The sequence below is a fragment of the Phacochoerus africanus genome, chromosome 9, assembly GCF_016906955.1.
Source record: "Phacochoerus africanus isolate WHEZ1 chromosome 9, ROS_Pafr_v1, whole genome shotgun sequence".
Lineage (NCBI taxonomy): Eukaryota > Metazoa > Chordata > Mammalia > Artiodactyla > Suidae > Phacochoerus > Phacochoerus africanus.
Window position 1 is genome coordinate 47,312,334 of NC_062552.1, and position 19,488 is coordinate 47,331,821.

Consider the following 19,488-nt stretch of genomic DNA (forward strand, 5'->3'; position numbering starts at 1 on the left):
TGCGGCTCCTCCGAGTGGCGGGAACTGTGCTAGCCGGGCCCCTCCTTACTCCACCTTTACTGACAGGAAAGCTGACCAATGAGATGAGAGGAGGCTCGCAGAGCCTGCTCCTTGGGCAGCCGGAGAGCCAGCGAGACCTGAAGCGCTGCCTTCTGGGAGTCGTAGTCGTCCCTCTTTTTCCTCAATGTTTTACCGGGTTTTTTCTGGTTGCGGTTCCCCGACCTGCCACTGAGTGAAACTCGGCCCTGCGATTGGACTGAAACTAGACTAGACGTCAGAGAATGTGAGTTTAGCATGCAGGGAGAAAAAAACACAAAGGCAAACCGTTTTTAAAATATATTCAATATATGTCAGTTGTGCTATAGATAGGTTTTTCAAACGCCCTCTAGTGGCATTCGGGGAAAAAGTGAATTTCGAGAATCTAGGGTGGAGAATAGAATCACAGCATCTTTGGGAGAGGTTCTTTAGTTCAGCAACTCATTTGCTATCTGAATACCGTGGCCTGAAATACCCCATAAAAATATTAGGCCGCGGAAGAGTGGAACGTGAAAGAAAAATTTTCGCGACGTTTCCCCACCCCCACCCCAGATGACCTCGTGTTTTGTAAGAAATTATGGACATAATTACTACACCATCCTACTCGCAAATGGGTAAGTTAAAGTCTTTCTCGCCTTATGAGAAGTTCACAAAATCTTTTTTAAAAACTTAGCTTATGGAAAGGTAATTAAATAGAAGGAGAAACAAAAGGTGTTTCACGCCACTCTTAAGTTTCAGTCATTAATTAAAACAGCAAATCTGAAATTATAAACAGTTAAAAGACCGATTGCATATCGCAGGAGGTTTTTTTGGTTTGTTTTCTTTTTAGTCTTTTGCAGTTTGTTTATATTTTTAGGGGTTTTTTGAGGTAAAATGCACAAATCTTACATCCATTTCAATGAATTTTTTGATGTGTACACCCTTGTAGCCACTGAATGCACAAGGAGCAGTCCCATTGCCCTTAATTTCAGTGCACAGGACTAAACACCTGATAATTCTATATCTGAAATTTCAGTTAACTTAATCATGTTTTAAGGTTTCCAGGATTCACTATGCCCTGCTAAGTATTTTAAGTATAATCTGCCTAAACAAAATTTCTATGCCATCTATTTGTATGTATGTATTATTTAGTTGTTATAGTTTATACTTTAGTTATTATGTTTATAGTTACCATATGTTTTGTGTCATCCTAGGGAGCAGATATATGGATCCTTAATCAAAGGGAAAAGGCCTTTATCTGGCTGCTTGCTTTTGTTTATATTAATAGGCAAAAAAAAAGAAAGAGGAATTCTAGATAAGGCACCTACTTGTAATTATATATTACTTATTAACTTGAAAATGCCTTTATCACTTGATCGTAACTATTTTATGACTATAATTACTTATTAACTTGAAAATGCCTTTATCACTTGATCATAACTGTATTTTATGAATATAATGAAGGCAATGCTGACAATATTATCTGCTCTGGAAACAGCTTGAAATAAACCTTAAAAGAACCAGGAAGTTTTGTTCACACAAGTAAAGAAATCAAGTCATTTGCAATGGAAAGTCCAGAGAGGTAAAAATATGAAAACCAAACCTTTGATTCAAACATACTTTTCTGTGAGCTTTAATTTCCTCATATAAAGATGAAAATCCATTCTGACAGTGCATGAACTTATGGCAAATTTGGAAACTGTAAAAAAAGAAAAAATCCATTTAGAATTAATCCTGGATAAGTTCTAGATGAAGACTTGATTTGCTTAATGTCATTATCTTCAGCCGTAAGAGATATTCAGTTATTTATTTGTTAGAACATGAGATCTTTGAGCAGAGAAGTGTGTTTCCTTTGCTATCCCCTGCTCCTCCAAACTGTAAGAAAGGACAATCAATCAGGTTGTTGCTAAAAAAATAAAAACAATAAAAGTTGGGGGCGTTTGTACGTATCTCATACAGAGTCAAGCTGAGTCATGGCCCTCCTCTACTTTTTATTCAGGATGAAGTAGCACATGTAACCTGATCAAGCAATGCATCTGGTTTCCATTTTTGCGTACATTCTTGCCTTCTGTCTGTATCCCACTTCTCTCCACCCTAGGCCTTGGTCAGACCTACACCAGTTTCCAAAGCTAAAGAAACCCTAGGGAGTTCCTTGTAGGACAAAACTATGCAGGAAGCCAGTGAAAAACAGATTGAAAATGTAATATTTACATTTGTCCATGGCCTCAAAGACCAAAAAGTACCCAAAGACACGGTACAAACCCATAATAAATAATTTTTTTTTGCCTTTTTTTTAGGGCTGCACCCTTGGCCTGTGGAAATTCCCAGGCTAGGGTCAAATTGGAGCTGTAGCCCCCGGCCTATACCACAGCCACAGCAACTCAGGATCTGAGTCTGCGACCTACACCACAGCTCGCAGCAATGCCAGATCAATGCCAGACCCACTGAGCAAGGCCAGGGATCAAACCTGTGTCCTCATGGATACTAGTGGGATTCGTTTCTGCTAAGCCGTGACAGAAACTCCCAATAACTATTTATACTTAGATGATATATTTGTTCAAACCAGTGGACAATGTTACAAGGTGCAAAACTTTTCAAACAACACCTATGATTAATAACTAGCCTCAACAGCTTAAGGATATACTATAATACTGTAATAATTGTGTATGGTGACCGAAGTAACTAGATTTATTGTTGTTCATTTTGTAGTGTATAAAAATATCAGACCACTATGTTGTACACCTAAACTAGTATAAATTTGTGAGTCAATTTTACTTCTGTTTTTAAAATAAAGAAATAAAAGTAAAGATAAAAGGAATTTTTGGAACTTATGCCTGTTAAAACCCCTTAGTAGTTTACAGCACTCAGGAGAATGCCGTCATCTATTATAACCCTTTGACGTTAACTCAAAAGCCACGAAATTTTGAAGGTCAAAAACTCTACGCCTCTAGGTGTCAGAGCAGTTTAAGGAACAATGTACAGGTCCAGGGTTTCCCTGACCAAGCGGATCTATGCTCTTCAGTGATTTGGACAAGTCAGAAGCTTTTCCCAGTGCTCTAGTCGGGGGTCCCAAACATCAAGACAAAGCAGGCTCATTTCTTTTTCTGGCTACTCTGCTTACTAGCTGTGTGACTGTGGCAACTTCCTTAACCACTCTGTACCTCGGTTTTCTCACGTTCAAAATTAGGATGGAAGTAGTATATAGGTCTGTAGAATAGTTTGAATAGTCAGTAAGATAATAGCAGATGTAAAATACCAAGAAAAGTGCCTGGCATATAGTAAGCACTAAATAAAATTCACCATCGGTGGTGGTAGCAGTGGTGGTGATGGTGGTACTAGTGTTTGGAGAGGGGTCAAGAGATGTTGGGAGAAAGGGGAGGAAGCCCTCTGGTGCATTCTGAAACAATTCAGACAAATTCAAGCTCCCTTCCCACTCCCACCCAAAGCATACAATGAAACCAATCTAGACGGATGCTTTGCATGAGACTTGTTTGCTGCAAACTGGTTAAAGGAGTATTCATAAGAACTTGTATTGTTTGGCTCAAGTTCTGCCAGTGTTGAAAGCCCTCAGAGGCATTTGCTTCATGTTTAAGGAACATTATAGAAAAAGACCAGGAGTTTCCGTCGTGGTGCAGTGGTTAACGAATCCACCTAGGAACCATGAAGTTTTTGGGTTCGATCCCTGGCCCCCTCTCAGTGAGTTAAGGATCCAGCGTTGCTGTGAGCTGTGGTGTAGGTCGCAGATGTGGCTTGGATCTGGCATGGCTGTGGCTCTGGTGTAGGCCGGCGGCTACAGCTCCGATCAGACCCCAAGCCTGGGAACCTCCATATGCCACAGTTGTGGCCCTAGAAAAGACAAAAAAAAGAAATATAATGCAAGACATAGATAATTTAAAATTTTCTAGTACCTACATTTCAAAACATAAAAAGAAACAGGGGAAATTAACTTGACAACATATATTTAACTCAATATATCTAAAATATCATTTTAACATGTAATCAATACAAAAAAGTATTAATGAGCTATTTTACGTTTCTTGTTCTGGGTCCTTGAAATCCTCTGTGATTTTTATACTTAGCCACATCCCAACTCAGACCAACCACACTTCCAGTGTTCCATCACCACATGTGGCTAGTGGCCACTGTATCAGCACAGCCTCAGAGTATAAAAATCTGTCTTTTGAATTAGCTCAACTTAGCTCGAAATAATAGTAACCATTTATAGAACATATACTATATAACAGACTAATCTGTATATATGCTAAACACTTTACCATATAATCTCATTTCATCTTTACAGTACCTTGCAGTGTGGTTATTTTTAATCCTCATTTTACAGCTCAGTTCCCAGAATTCCATACCAGTAAAGGATAGAGGCAGGATTTGGCCCCAGTCTTTATGACTTTATCAAATAGCATTTAAGAACAAATGAGTGGCGTTCCTGCTAAGGCACAGTGGGTTAAAAATCCACCTGTAGCAGCTCAGGTCACTGCAGAGGCGCAGGTTTGATCCCCGGCCTGGCGCAGTGGGTTAAAGCATCCTGCATTGCCTCAGCTTGGGCGTGTGTCACATCTGCAGCTCGTAGTCAGTCCCTGGCCTAGGAACTTCCATGTGCCATGGGTACAACCATTAAAAAAAGAAAACAAATGAGGATGTTAAGATCCAAAGGCAGAATCTGACCCATAAGACTATATAGTCTTAGAATTTATTTAAATATTAAGTGAATGGATATTTACATTTTAAAATACTTGAATTAAATAAACAGCTATGGTATTTTAACCTTAGTACATTATAGTTTTTCCTATTCATTTTACTGTTTAAAGTAATAAAGGGACCTTTCTCTGGACATGATGGATAGTTTAAGATGGGCTAGCATCTGTGTGTATCCTGTAACATCTGTTATTTATTCATTTAATCAAGTATGTGTGAGCTATGTATGAGATAGTAAATTAGATACTATTTATAATCAGTTTTTATGCTGTCTTATCCTTCATGTAAACTGAACATAGTAATTTTGAAGTTTCAAATATTTAAAATGCCTGCCTTTATTTACCCAACAGAGCTTTGGGATGTTGGTATTCATATTACAAATAATACTACTGGTGTTTTATTATATTATGTGTAAGATACTTAGCAGGATACAAAGATGAATAAGAAGAAAAGTTTACAATCCAATATGGAAAATCAGGCACAAACATAAATAACCATGAGAAAAGGCGTATGTGTTCTAGGCATGGTACAGGTGCCTATATGTATTAAAAATGGCAGATTTTTATGCATATGTTTGTGAAGCACTTTGGGATACAAGCTGCATGTATAAATTTCCACAGAAGTGATGAGGGGAAGCTCAAGAGAAGGGGTAGTATTTGATTTAAGGATCAAAAAGTAAGCAGTATTTCCTCTAGGGAGATATGACAGCAGCGCCATTCTAAGCAAAATGTAAAAGCAGCAATGACCAGCTCCTGGAGAGAGACTGAGGTGGCTGGAGTGAAGGGTCAGTGGAATGGGTGAGTGCCGGGTAGGACTGGAAGCAGTCATGTGCTTAGGGGACAACTGACCAACAGAAGCAGAAGATTGTGCTTGAATTAGTAGGCAGAAGGGAGCCATGGGCAGCTTTTGAGCAAAGGAGAGATAGTACTGAAGTTGTGCATCAGGAAGATTAATCTAGACAGAGGATGTGTGGAATGGATTATTTTAATCAGATAAAAAGAAATGAGGTGCAGAGAAAATGAAATCCGACCAGCATCCATGAGGATGAAGCTTCAGAGAAAATGAAATCCGACCAGCATCCATGAGGATGAAGCTTCGATGCCTGGCTTTGCTCAGTGGGTTAAGGATCTGGTATTGCTGTGGCTGTGGTGTAGGCCAGCAAATACAGCTCTGATTCAACCCCTAGCCTGGGAACCTCCATATACTGCAAATGCGGCCCTAAAGGAGCTAAAAAAAAAAAAAGAAAAAAAAGAAATGAGGCTTGGAAAGGGTGTTCAAAGAAGGGTCAAAAGAAGAGGGTGATAGACATTCCAGAGTGAAAACGGATAGACCTAAAAGCTATTTGGATGGAAGTAGAAATAAAAGAGAGAGAGATAAAAATTATGAAGGATAAATACATGGGCCTCACACATAGTGCAGTAAGTGCGTACAAAAAGCATATAGTTGCTGGAGTTCCCAACATGGCTCAGTGGAAATGAATCCAACTAGGAACCATGGGGTTTCGGGTTTGATCCCTGGCCTTGCTCAGTGGGTTAAGGATCTGGCGTTGATGTGAGCTGTGGTGTAGGTTGCAGACGAGGCTCAGATCTGGCATTGCTGTGGCTGTGGCACAGGCTGGCGGCTATAGCTCTGATTAGACCCCAAGCCTGGGAACCTCCATATGCCGTGGGTGCAGCCCTGAAAAAGACAAAAAGACAAAAAAAAAAGCAAAAGCATTATAGTTGCTAATCATCTTTATTTAGATCTTTATTTAATAATTATTTTTCAGTTAAGACACAGAAAAGAAATTTAAGAAACAAGCAAGTCTCAAAACACCAGTAGTCAGGAGAGGAATATAATTCAGACATTTAGTTCCAAAACTTTGCAAGAACAGTGGAAAAGGAAGGAAATTTATATTTTGTTGAATGTTGAAACCAGGTATATATAAACTACACCTCGGTAATGTGAAGCATATTTAAATTGTGCCTCAAGCAAGTTTACTTTAAAAATCTAAGCAAAGAAAATAAATCCTAAGAGCACCATGACTGCATGTGGTTAGCCAGTAGGAGGGTTGGGGGGGGAGGAAGGGCTGCTGTTCTTTGAAATAAGCTGAATATTAATTTTAACTGGCTCCATGCCATTTGCCTAAAAACCTGCGGTTCCAGTCCACAGGATTTACACTCACTGAACATTTGACAACATAGAAGCAGAATTTGAAAGATGTTTGTGACGCACCTCAGAATACAAGCTGCAAAAGTGGTTGTGCTGATCATGCTCCCACCCTTTATAGAAATATGCTAAGATCACTTCCTCCATGCCTCGCCTCCCAGCTCATGCCCATGGTTCACTTCCAATACCTTCCTAAATTCTTATAGCTCAATTGTGGGAATCTTTAGATTAAAAAAAAAACACACACACACAAGCCTTTGTTATCCTTCCTCCAGCCCTCCACTAATCTGTTTTCGAGAGTGTAGAAAACACTCTAATTTAAATGTTAAGTGCTACAGTGATCAAAACAAAAATCTCTGAGAAGCTGAGTTTAGTGTTTACCCCTTTCCCCAGCCTTTCACTGGATTCTTTGATGAGCCTCCAAAAAATATCTCTGCTCTTAAAGCAACCCAGATGGATATTTTTCCTGGCCTGCATTCATCTGGTTAGCCACCTGTTCCTCTCTGTGCTAATACAGTAGGGGGATATGAGAAAATGGAAGGTGTTGGCTCAGAGCCCTGGAGGTCTGAGAAGGTGGCTTTTAAAATAATTTTCCTTTATTTGCTGTCGTGTTCCAACGCCATCTTCAGTAATGGAAATGCAAAGTATGCCAACAGTGTTTATTAAAAATAAATGAATATCAAGGTGTATGCTAAAATTTCAGAGTAGGAGGTCACCTTAGAGACCACTTAGTGTGAAGCCTCATTTCATAATCTAGACAACTGAGGTCTAGAGAAGCTCAGTTTCTAAAATCACTATACTTAAAATAAATAGAGGGTGGAGTTCCCGTCGTGGCGCAGTGGTTGATGAATCCGACTAGGAACCATGAGGTTGCGGGTTCGGTCCCTGGCCTCGCTCAGTGGGTTAAGGATCCGGCATTGCCGTGAGCTGTGGTGTAGGTCGCAGATGCGGCTCGGATCCTGTGTTGCTGTGGCTCTGGCGTAGTCCGGGGGCTATGGCTCCAATTCGACCCCTAGCCTGGGAACCTCCATATGCCGTGGGAGCGGCCCAAGAAATGGCAAAAAGACAAAAAAATAAAATAAAATAAAATAAAAATAAATAGAGGGTATTTTTTAAAGTAAAGTTATACTCAAGAGACAACAAGTCCCTGAAGGAAAAGTAGATTTGAGCAAATTGAACTTTTAGAATTGGAAAATATTGTTATTTAAAGAATAAATTAAGACTGGTAAAAAGCAGAATAGGCACATTTGCAAAAAAAAAAAAAAATAGTAAGCTAGAAGATGGAGCTGAGGAAATTACCCTAATACAATAGAATGGGGAAATGAAACACACAAAGAGACGTTAAAGGAGATGAATGAAAGAATGAAAAGTTTCAATTATATCTAATGGGAATTTTAGATGGAGAAAAATAAAGGAAATAAAAGAAATAGCTAAATATTTTTTTCCAAAATTGATCAAAGGCGAACCCTCAGATTAAAGAAACACAATGAATCCTAAGCAAGGAATATAAAATTAAACCTTCACTTAGACACACTGTAATGAAACCCAGAAATATGAGGAAACTATTAAAAGCAATCCAAAAGAAAATAGGAACATTTTAGACACAGATTTTTCAACTATAATAAAAGAAGAAAAAGATGGAATAATATTTTCAACGGCCCAAAGAAAACACTAACAATCTAGAATTCTACACTTTCTTTAACTATTATTAGAGACAACATACTTTAAGAAGAACACTCTGGACTTATGTTGAATGGACTCTGTATTTGTCTGCTGAGGCTGCCTATAGCAAAATACCACAGGCTGGATGGGTCAAACAACAGAAATTTATTTCTCACAGTTCTGGAGGCTGGAAGTCCCAGATCAAGATCTGGAAGGGTTTGGTTTCTGGTGAGAGCGCTCTCCCTGGCTTGCACATGTCCATCTTGCTGAAATAATGGACATAGCCTTTCCTCTGAGCGCGTGCAGAGAGGAAAAGAACAATCATACACTTCTAACGAGGCCACCAGCCCTCGAGGATTGGGGGGGCCCCCATGACCTCATTTAACCGTAATTATCTCCCAAAGACCCTGTCTCCAAATACAGTCAAATTAGGTTAAGGCTTCAATGTATAAATTTTGGAGGGACACCTTTCAGCCCACAGCCAACTCCCAAAGGATACATTTCAGGAAGAAGGAAATTGAATACAGAAATAAGCAATGGAATGCAAAAAGCAATGGTGAGCAAAGAAAACCGGTAAACAGTAAAAGTCAATGTAAAGAAACGTTGACTGTAAAGACCAATCCTGGTAGTTCCTTTGTGCCACAGTGGGTTAAGGGTCTGGCATTGTCACTGCAGTGGCTCGGGTTGCTGCTATGGCATGGGTTCCATCCCTGGCCCAGGAACTTCCACATTAGGAAGAAACATGTTAGGCCAAATCACCTAGATACTTTGCTCTTTTCTCTGTGTTGGAGTATTTCTGAGTGGTTTAGATCTTGGGAATTAAACTTGATTTCTTGTCCCTTGGGAAAATTCTGTCCAAAAAATAATCTAACATAATGAGTCCTCCTCACAGCAGAGGCCTAAGGAGCTGGACGTCCCCATCCCATTGGAGCGTTCTTTTTCCTTAGGACAAAGGTCGGCAACTCAGTCAACCCTGTGTTCTATCAGTAGGACTAGCACATGCTCTGGGGTGCCCACTGGATGGCTGTTGGGGTGGAAGAAAGAGGAGGGAAAAGAAAAGAAAAAGAGGGAGGAGAGAGAAGGAGAAAGTTAAGGTAGAGGGCTACTAATTGTCTTTGCTCACATGAGACCCATTCCCAACACATCCCTGTAAAAGAAAGTGGGATGGAAGGACATGATCTCGTGGGTCATTATTGGTGCTCCGTGTATTGTACTGCAGTTACTGTTTGCATATCTGTCTCCCCCACAGGACCATGTCTTATTCTGCTTCTTACCCTGAGTGGTTAGCACAGTGCCTGATATAAAGAGTCATGGACGTTGAACACACAACTTCAGATCATAAATGATTTCCTGGCCTCCCATTTAAGCCCTCCAAGCCTTTCTTTTTCATTTTACTTTTTAATCAAATGAATATGTTTATTTTAATTTATTTTATTGAAGTGTGGTTGTTTTATAATGTGTTAATTTCTGCTATTCAAGAAAGTGATTCAGTTGTATACATGGATACATTATTTTTATATGCTTTTCCATTATGGTTTAACACAGGATATTGAATATAGTTCCATGTGCTATACAGTAGGACCTCATTGTTTATCCAGCCTATATATAATAGTTGCATTTGCTAATCCCAAATTCCTAATCCATCCCTCCCCCAGCTTCCTTGCCATTGGCAACCACAAGTCTTTTCTGTGCCTGTGCATTTGTATCTGTTTCATAGATAAGTTCATTTGTATCATATTTTAGATTCCACATACAAGTGATATCATATGGTATCTGTCTTTATCTGATTTCTTCACTTAGTATGATAATCTCTGGGGCCATCCATGTTGCTGCAAATGCTATTATTTCTTTTTTATGCTCCAAGCTTCTTGTGCTTCACTGCCTTTGTGGATCCTCTTTAAGACATTCAGAATTTGAAATCTTGAAGCCTTTTCTCCTTCCAGCTCTGAGCTGGGACATTCAAGCCAGCATCTAGGGGCTCTCACAGTGCTTTGTCAGGAAGATAAGGGACACAGACGGAGCCGGGGGAAGTGTCTGGAAATGGGAACTTTCTGGGAGGCCCCAGAAGTGCCACAGAATCCTGAACCTGAATTGCTTTACTTTGTGGGCACCATGGCAGGGAGCTGTGGTCAGAAGGCTAGGAGAGAGGGAATGTGGCAGTTCCTGACACGTGGTGGTCACACCCTTCCTCCCATGTCCCGAGGGCCCCTGACCACCTTCTCACACCCAGCCCTGGCCTTCTTAACAGGCCTCTCTTTTCAAGAGGAATCAGCTGGCGCTTACAGCGGTGGGTGGTATCTTAACAGAGACTGCAGCCTGGCCTGGCAAGATATTTCTGTCCACTGTGCTGTGGGAACCGGTCTGTTTGGTTTCCATTGAAGGGATTTTCCAACAAAGATGATTGTGAAAATAGTCTGTTGGAGGGTGACTGGCCTCACCTTGAGCCTCTGACCTCATTGGCCAGTCAGCCTGGAAGATCCGCTGGCCTTTAGCATTGAGCAGCGCAGGGGCCACAGTGAAGGGGAGGCAGGTAAACGGGCTGAATGAGGCTGGATATTTGCACACTGCACGAAGCAGATATGTGTGGGCAGAGCCAGCTGTGGCTTATTTAGAGGATGCCTGTTGTTTGCTTCAAGAGGGGGACTTCCCTCTCCTGGCCAATAGATTGGGGTGGCTGTGCCCGCCAAGGAAGCCTCTCACCTGACAGCCAGTATTGCTGGATCCTGAGCGGGTTAGGATCTCTGAGTGGATGAAAACCAGGAGAACACTCTGATTCTGTCCCTCCCCACCACACGCTCCAGCTGGACCCAGGCAGAGGCAGAGCACATGGGCCTCAGATGGCCGTTAAGAAGCTCTGTTATCCTGGACGCTTCACAGTGTCATCTGTTGTACCAGGTATACCCCTGATGGTCTCCAGCAGCTCAAGAGCCCCGAAAGCAGCAGCCACAGCAAATTTTGCAGCAGTGGGGGCTTCTCTGGGAGTCCTTCCCTCAACAAGACTTCCCCCACTTATTGCTGTTCCAGCCACTCTCTGAAATAGAGGTAGAAACAGGTGCAGGGCCTTTTGTGTCAACTGGCCTAGGTGTGGTCCACGCTGATCCTCCTCCCAGCACCCACTGGAAGTTGTGAAGAAAGAGGTCTCACTGCCCCATAGCCTCCAACTGCTTTACTGAGGAGACGACGCTCCAGGAAGGGGCTGTGGACTGTGAACCCCCCATGCGGCACAATGGAGTTGCCCGAAGAGACGGAGACTTCAGCCTGGCTTCTGCTACACTAGATATGGAAGCAGAGTGGTGCCAGAGCTTGGCGACTGCAGTGGGGCTGGAAGAGCGTGGTGGAGCCCTGGAGACTTTGGGGTCTGCCCAAAGCTTGCCTTCAGCTGGACAGAGCCCTGTCTTCCCAGCAGCTTTCTTTTGACAGAGTGCATGTGCAAGTAAAAGCTTGGCCTGAGGCGTGTGTTTACTGTCCTGATCCACAATCCAGGGTTTGCATGCCAGCCCCTCCGAGGGTCCCTGATTCCAGCTGCTTAGACTTCTTGGGGCCCCAAGACCAGCCTTCCTCTTGCCTCAGGCCTGAAACAGCTCAGGAGTAGGCTTATTCTTCCTTCTTCCAACCCTCGAACTAGCAAACAACTGCCCCATCTCAGCTGTGTCCACTAAGCAAGATAAAGATTTTCTTCTCTGCCTTATTATCATCAACATGAACCCAGCATCCCCCCACCCCCCGGCCCCACCGCCAGCCCATAAACCTTAAAGGAGGTAAAAAGAGTCACGAAAACTTTTTTTTTTAAATCATGCTCATTAACTGCTAGAGCTTTCTCATTGTGGTATAGGCTTCACCCTAAAATCTTTCCCATTCCCCCTACCCTCTGTCCACACACACACGTGCATATACACGCACACACACACACCTCTTGAGGATTTTCACTTCCAGGACATTGAGAGAAGGAGGAAACTGGAAAAGGGAAGAGGCTCAAGGTAAACACAGCAAAATCCAATTACAGCTAGGTCTGGGGGTTACTGGCTCTGTTTCTAAAGGTGGACAAGCCAAGGCTCCCGTCCAGCCCTGCAGAACCCCAATCTAAGGCTTGCCTCTTGATCTTGTAGCTCAGCCTCAGCTGGGTGGGTCAGGGTGGGTGGGAAGAGGGGCTGAGACGGGCTGAGGAAAGGTACTTGGCTGAGGAAAACTGCTGGAAAGGGCAGGGGCAGCTGCAGAAACTCTCCCAGTTCCCTCTCCTTCTTCCAGTTCATCCCTCTTTATTCCTTAGGGTTATCTTTTTTTAAAAGCCAAACAGATCATGTCATCCCCTGATTATTCCATCAGTGATTCCCTTTGGCTTTTAGGAAGACATTCCACCTTCTTAGCTTGGCATACAGCCCCTGTCTGCCTCTGCAGTCCCACGCTTCGTCACCCTGGCCTCCAGCCTGCAAAACTACCTGCTGTTCTCCCAAAGCACCACACCGTGTCACCCCTGTGCCTTCTGCAAGTCCCACTTCCTGGAGCTCCTGCCACCATGCTGTCCTTTACCATTCAGCTCACCTCTTACAAGTCTACTCAATTTGGGGCTTCTCTTCTGGTCAGCCATATGCCCTGCTCTCATTCATCACAATGACTCTTTACATTTGCTGGACTTTTTCCTCTGTTGGCATTCTTGACGGTAAGGAACACCTCTTTCACCTTTGCATACCTACCTAGTGCCAAGCACAGAGCAGGCACACAAAACATTCAGTGCATGAGTGATCTCAAGAGTACATGCACTGCTCAGGAAGAAGTTGGGAGGTGACCTCATGCCTTGAAGGATTCTAGACGGCATACCTGTATCCCCTCCCAGTTGTTAAGGCCTTTACCTGAGCTTGGGAACATGGAATTATTGAAGGTCTAGGATGGGAGGGACTTCACAGCAGGATGGAGAAGGGATGGGACAACAGAAGCAGAGGTCAGAAAAGAGAAAAGATGCTACACAGCTAGTTTTGAAGATGGAGAAATGGGCCATGGGCCAGGAAATGTAGGTGGTGTACAGAAGTTGGAAAAGGCTCGGAACCAATTTCCCACTAGAGCCTTCAGAGGGAACGTGAGCCCTGCCTACATCTTGATGTTAGCACACTGAGACTGGTTTTGGACTTCTGACTTCCAGAACTGTAAGATAATGAATGTGTTTTTAAGTTGCTAAGTTTGTGGCAATTTGATATAGCAACAGAAGGAAACTAATACAGATTATCTTTTTTTTTTTTTTTTAACTTTTTAGGGCCACACCCATGGCATGTGGAGGTCTCCAGGCTAGCAGTCCAATTGGAGCTACAGCTTCAGCCTATACCACAGCCACAGCAACATCAGATACAAGCCATGTCTGCGACCTACACCACAGCTCACAGCACCGCCAGATCCTTAACCCACTAAACGAGGCCAGGGATCGAACCCACAATCTCATGGTTCCTGTCAGATTTGTTTCCAGTGTGCCATGAAGGCAACTCCCAGATTATCATTTGAACAAAATTGGTTCAGAGAAGGTCGACTGTGTACAAGTATAAATATATGAATATATAAACATATATATATATATATGTTTGTGCCTTTAATGGGTGATAAAAGCAGGGCACAGGAAATTTGAAATGGGGCCAGCAAATGAGTAGATCAGGCTCTAAAGCAGCAAGGCACCTGTAACCAGTTGCTTTCAGGCTCCTTTGACAGTGCAGACAATTTGTTCCCCTTTGGCTGGGAATAACCAGCCTGCGTGCCCTCTCCAGGCGCTTTATAAAAAGATACATCAGAGTTCCCATTGTGGCACAGTGGAAACGAATCCGACTAGGAACCATGAAGTTGCAGGTTCGATCCCTGACCTCGCTCAGTGGGGTAAGGATCCAGCATTGCCGTGAGCTGTGGTGTAGGTTGCAGACACAAGCTCGGATCTGGTATTGCTGTGGCTCTGGCGTAGGCCGGCGGCTACAGCTCCAATTGGACCCCTAACCCGGGAACCTCCATATGCTGCAGGTGCAGCCCTAAAAGGGCAAAAAGACCAAAAACTAAAAATAAAAAGATACAGCACCTTGAAGTGTTACAGACATCAACGAACGTGCTTTATTCTCAGGAATGGAAAAGGGTTAACAAGGAAAGAAGATCTGAAGGAGAAATTCAAGTGAAAAAGCAGGATGGATGTTCACCAGGCCTGATGGTCTGATGATCTGATGCATGAGGAACCCCAGCGGCCTTGTGCTTCATCCTTGGCCGCTGTGCAGGCTGGTTCTGCACCCACTGTGCCATAGCAAGGGTGGAGGCTCTGGTCCAAATCTAGGTAGAAGGCCTTGCGTCAGTGCACAGATTGTGACCACCTCCCAGGTGCACGCTGGCTTCCCAGTGCCTTAGCCTGGACACTGCCACTGGCCTCTCAGTGCCTGAAGGCCTGCCCCACAGTGTCCCAGACGGCCAAGGGCGCCTGTTGAAACAACTCCTCAGGGATGATGGGTTGGCTGTACACTCCGCCACCCCCCCAGGACAGGCCCTATGCCTCCCCCCCCATTTCTTTCTGGAGAGTGCCTGCATCTGCCCTGTGGCAAAGCTGATGTGCTGCCTTCACAGGTGAATTAAGGCTGGATCCCAGGCAGCTGACAAGCACTTGGCTGAGATGAAAGTCAGGGTTAGCATGACCTGAAGAATTAGGGAAGGACACTGACAGCAGTTTAGAGAGTTCTTTTGTGTGTGCCTCCAGGAGCCCCAGCGCACATCATAACCTCGCCACCACATCCTCTAGGTCAGGCCACCTTTTCTGGAGGTAGCACAGATGGCCTCCCCCTGTCATGGAAGGCACACCCAGCTCTAGATCCTCAGAGGCATGGGGAGGAGCCTCAGGTTGCTTTCTGAGGCCCGAGAGAGGCAGTTTCTTGTGGGCGGCCTCCCTTTGAAGATATGGGGCCAGCTTTTTGCAGATATAGTAAAATGTTTCCTGAATATCTGGAAGGCCTGCCTTCATCTCTGGGAGCTTAGTCTACCCACTCAGATCTCCTACCAAAGATGAGGCCGCCTGAGGAGAGCCTGTCGGAAAGGCTCTTTCTTCCAAGGGGGTGGGATGCAGTGGCTCTATAAGCAGGGCATGGGTGACCGCTTGGGTCCTCCTGGGATGGAGGATGGCTGATGCAGGTGGCCCTGCATGGCCTGGGCTGGGGCATCCACTGCAGCCTCCTCACACTCAGCCACAGTGTGGCAGCCCTGCAGCCCCCTCTGAGCAGAGTGTGTTTGGGAGTTGGGGACGTCACTGAGCTGAGTTGGGCAGAGTGGTTTGTGAGTGTGTATGCCTTTCCTCATGATGGTCCGTGAAATCCTTCTCCCTCAGATAGGCGTAAGTATCAGGAAGTTCAGTGTTGAGTTAACTGATGAACATCAGGCCTGCCATTATGAACCCACTGAGGACAGGAATGTAATTACATCTGTGTAAACCACACATCGGCATATCTTCTGCCTATTTTCTTACAGACTCAGCAGTATAAGAGCCAGGATAAAATGCCTTTGAGTGTGGAGTTCCCTGGTGGTCTAGCAGTTAAGGATGTGGCATTGTCACTGCTATGACTCAGGTCACTGCTGTCATGAGAGTTTGATCCCTGGGAACGTTCACATGCTGCAAGTGTGGCCAAGAAAAAAGAGTGCCCTGAAAAACCAAACTCCTTCAGTTTTAGTTGGCCCTGATCATCCAGTACCCCCGCAAGGAAACATGGGAAGAGATGGGTGTGTGGGGGGAAGACAAAAGATTCTTTTCAATCTCTTCCTGGCTTTTAGTTAAAATTTTTACTCTGGATCTCAACTTCATTGTCATGAAGAAGGGTCTGTTTTTCAGGAGTGCTGAGAAAGGACAGATGAATTATTCCTTAGAGATTTCAGAATGAACAACCACAAGGAAGAATAGACCTTAACATCAGTGCTGGCTATTTCTAGATCTGAGAGTTCTGGCATTGCCAAGTCAATCAGAATGCTCTTGTGAGCTGCCTAGCGCAGGAACTAAGAGGCTGCAAAGGACTTCTGCATACACCACTTCAGTGCCTTTCCTGATGCTTTTCCCCTAATGAAAATTCATTTCCATAGTATTATGTGTTCTTTAGGCTGTTCTTCCTCTAAAAGCAGGTGTCCATTTTTAGACAGGACTAGGAATCAATGATGTGTTTGTATCCTAGCTCTATAGGCTGTGTGACCTTAGGAAAGTTACCATCCCACTCTGTTTTTCAAGTGTTCTCCTTGTGAAACAAATAGGTTAACTCAACCTAACCCTAAAGTCCCTTGCTGTGCTAACATCTTCAGGTTAATTTAAAAGGCCAGATCCCACAAGATGTCAGCTGAGAAGATAGCTGAAACTCTACCATCTCAGATCTCATCTCCAAGATAATAAATATAATATGGAAATATTATGAACCCAACAGTTATTCCACGCATATTTACTGAGGCTCATTATGTTCTAGGAATTACAGTAGACACGGGGGATAAGGTGAAATAGACATCATAGATAGAAATTTTCATTTTGGTTATTGATTAGATCAGCACTTGGGGGAAGGTTGTTAACTGGAAAGTCAGCTTGCTATGGATGGCTGATTCTTGATTTGGGTAGGACTGAATATTTTGGCACTTAAACCTTTAATGATTTACATAATTCCTTTCATAGAGTAATTAAACATACTTCCTAAAACTCTGTCTGGGAAAGAGTTTATAGGTCACTGTCACAACCTTGGGGCTGACAGTAATACCATATTCCCTGCCCACCAGTCCAGAAAATTACTCTCACTAAACTTTGGCATCTGCTTAGAAATGACAGGTAGGAGCTCCTGTCGTGGTGCAGCGGGAACGAATCCGACTAGTATCCATGAGGACTCAGGTTCGATCCCTGGCCTTGCTCAGTGGGTTAAAGATCCAGCGTTGCCATGAGCTGTGGTGTAGGTTGAAGACGAGGCTCATATCTGGTGTTACTGTGGCTGCGGCATGGGCCAGCAGCTGTAGCTCTGATTGGACCCCTAGTCTGGGAACCTCCATATGCTGTGGGTAAGGCCCTAAAAAGCAGGAAAAAAAGAAAAGAAAAAAAAAAAAGAAATGACAAGGTAGCCAAGCCCCACTGATCAAGAGGAAACATGTTTCTCTTCTGCTTTCTTAGCCTTAAGATTTCCTTTGATGTAAGACATCATGACCGGTTGTCTGCAGCAATATCTCTTAGTAAGGCGTTCACATCTCCCAGCTTCCTTCTGAGCTCCTGCTAACTCCTTACCATCTTAGATGTCAGGGCTTTTCACAAATCATTTGAAGTTCTTCTGAGCAGTCCTAGACTGGTCTCACTGGACCCCACGAGACGTGTAGGAGGTGAAGATGGAGTTTCCCTTTGATTTTCTCCCCATCTCATTACCTACTTTGGAAGGAAGTGCTTCTACTCTAGTAAATTGCTTTCTGTCTATTAATAGGTCGGTGAAAAGAGAAAAATGAAAGCTCTTACCCGCCCCACCCCCACCCCACCTTAGAAGAAAGAGAAGAGAAATGGAGGAAGACGGTTTAAGAACTTTATTTTCCCTGCTTAGGCTTAAAGCTTCTCTTACAGAAACTGGCCCCCCCGGATCCCCTTTACTAACTGCCATAATCCCTCGGTTCTCCCAAAGTTTTTCTCTCCCTACCTCCCCCCATGGCCTCCCACGGTTTCTAAAGGAAAAGGTGTTTTGTTAAACTTGAAAATCTGCACTACATCCTTGCAGCGCAGATGCCACCGCTGAACCGAAGACGGACCTAAAATGCCTAGCTTTCCTGCCTCCCTGATTCATTTGGACACGGGATTCAGTTCATCGAATTTGACCTTCAGGATCCGCCCTCCTGGCCCGCCTGCAGACACTCACCCGCTTCCCCAGAGCACTGGAAGCCGGTGGTCCCCGACGTGTCCACCCGCAGCCCGCACCCATCCTGTCTCCCAAGGCCCCGCGGACCCGAACCCGCGTCTGAGTGCCACTCCTCCTCCCCGCATTTCTCCCATTCCTCCTCTTCCTCGCCCCCCCCCCCACCTTCGCCCACCCTCCCCCCGCCGCTCCTCTGGTCCTGCCCCCCTCCTGCTCCTCCTCCTGCCCGCGCTCCTCACTGTCTCTGCTCCCCGCGTCCTCTTCTAACTTTCCCGGCTCCTCGCTTCCTCCAAGCCTACCTTAGTTACTTTTTTTTTTTTTTTGGTCTTTTTGCTATTTCTTTGGGCCGCTCTCTCGGCATATGGAGGTTCCCAGGCTAGGGGTCGAATCGGAGCTGTAGCCGCTGGCCTACACCAGAGCCACAGCAACCAACGCAGGATCCGAGCCGCGTCTGCAACCTACACCACAGCTCACGGCAACGCCGGATCGTTAACCCACTGAGCAAGGGCAGGGACCGAACCCGCAACCTCATGGTTTCTAGTCGGATTCGTTAACCACTGCGCCACGACGGGAACTCCCTTAGTTACTTTTTTAAAGTACATTTTCTATTTAAAATATCCACCTTACAAAAATGTTTCAAAACGAGTCGGAGTTACCCGCGCCTGTTTACCTAAATTCGCCGACGGTCTCGTTTGACCCCCTTTGCCGGCCTTTACCCTCATGGGAAGGACGGTGTCTCCCTCCCCAGACCACCCGGGGAGATCTCTCCCCGCCACCTGCTGAGGGGCCTGCACTTCCTAGGCTGGGAAGTTGACTGACTTTAAAAAATTTAAAGAACTGCAAATACTTTCCCCAGGAGGGAGCACGTGATGGCAGGTACCCTTCCTAGACCTGGGATACCTGGGCCACTGATCTTGCTGCTAGTAACACTTGAAGTGGGTGAGTTTATCACCCTTATTCCAAGCTGGCTGTTAGTTGAGAGCAGATCCTTGCACAAAAGAGAGTTGGTCTTCAGAGGCTGGTCCAGAGCAAGGGTGTCACCTGGCAGGGACCACGTGAGTTGGATTCTGCAGAATTCTGGGAACTTGGTGCTCACCAAGGGAAAGCCAGA

General features: G+C 44.4%; 1 protein-coding gene across 1 annotated transcript in view; it reads left to right on the forward strand.

Moving 5' to 3' along the window:
• Window positions 1-168: 168 nt before the first annotated feature.
• The window catches only part of PAQR8 (progestin and adipoQ receptor family member 8), a 124,471-nt gene continuing 105,151 nt past the window's right edge, over window positions 169-19,488 (forward strand). Inside the window, exon 1 of the mRNA XM_047797711.1 lies at window positions 169-650. The gene's annotated coding sequence lies outside the window, so the exon portion shown is untranslated. The remainder of the gene's footprint in view (window positions 651-19,488) is intronic.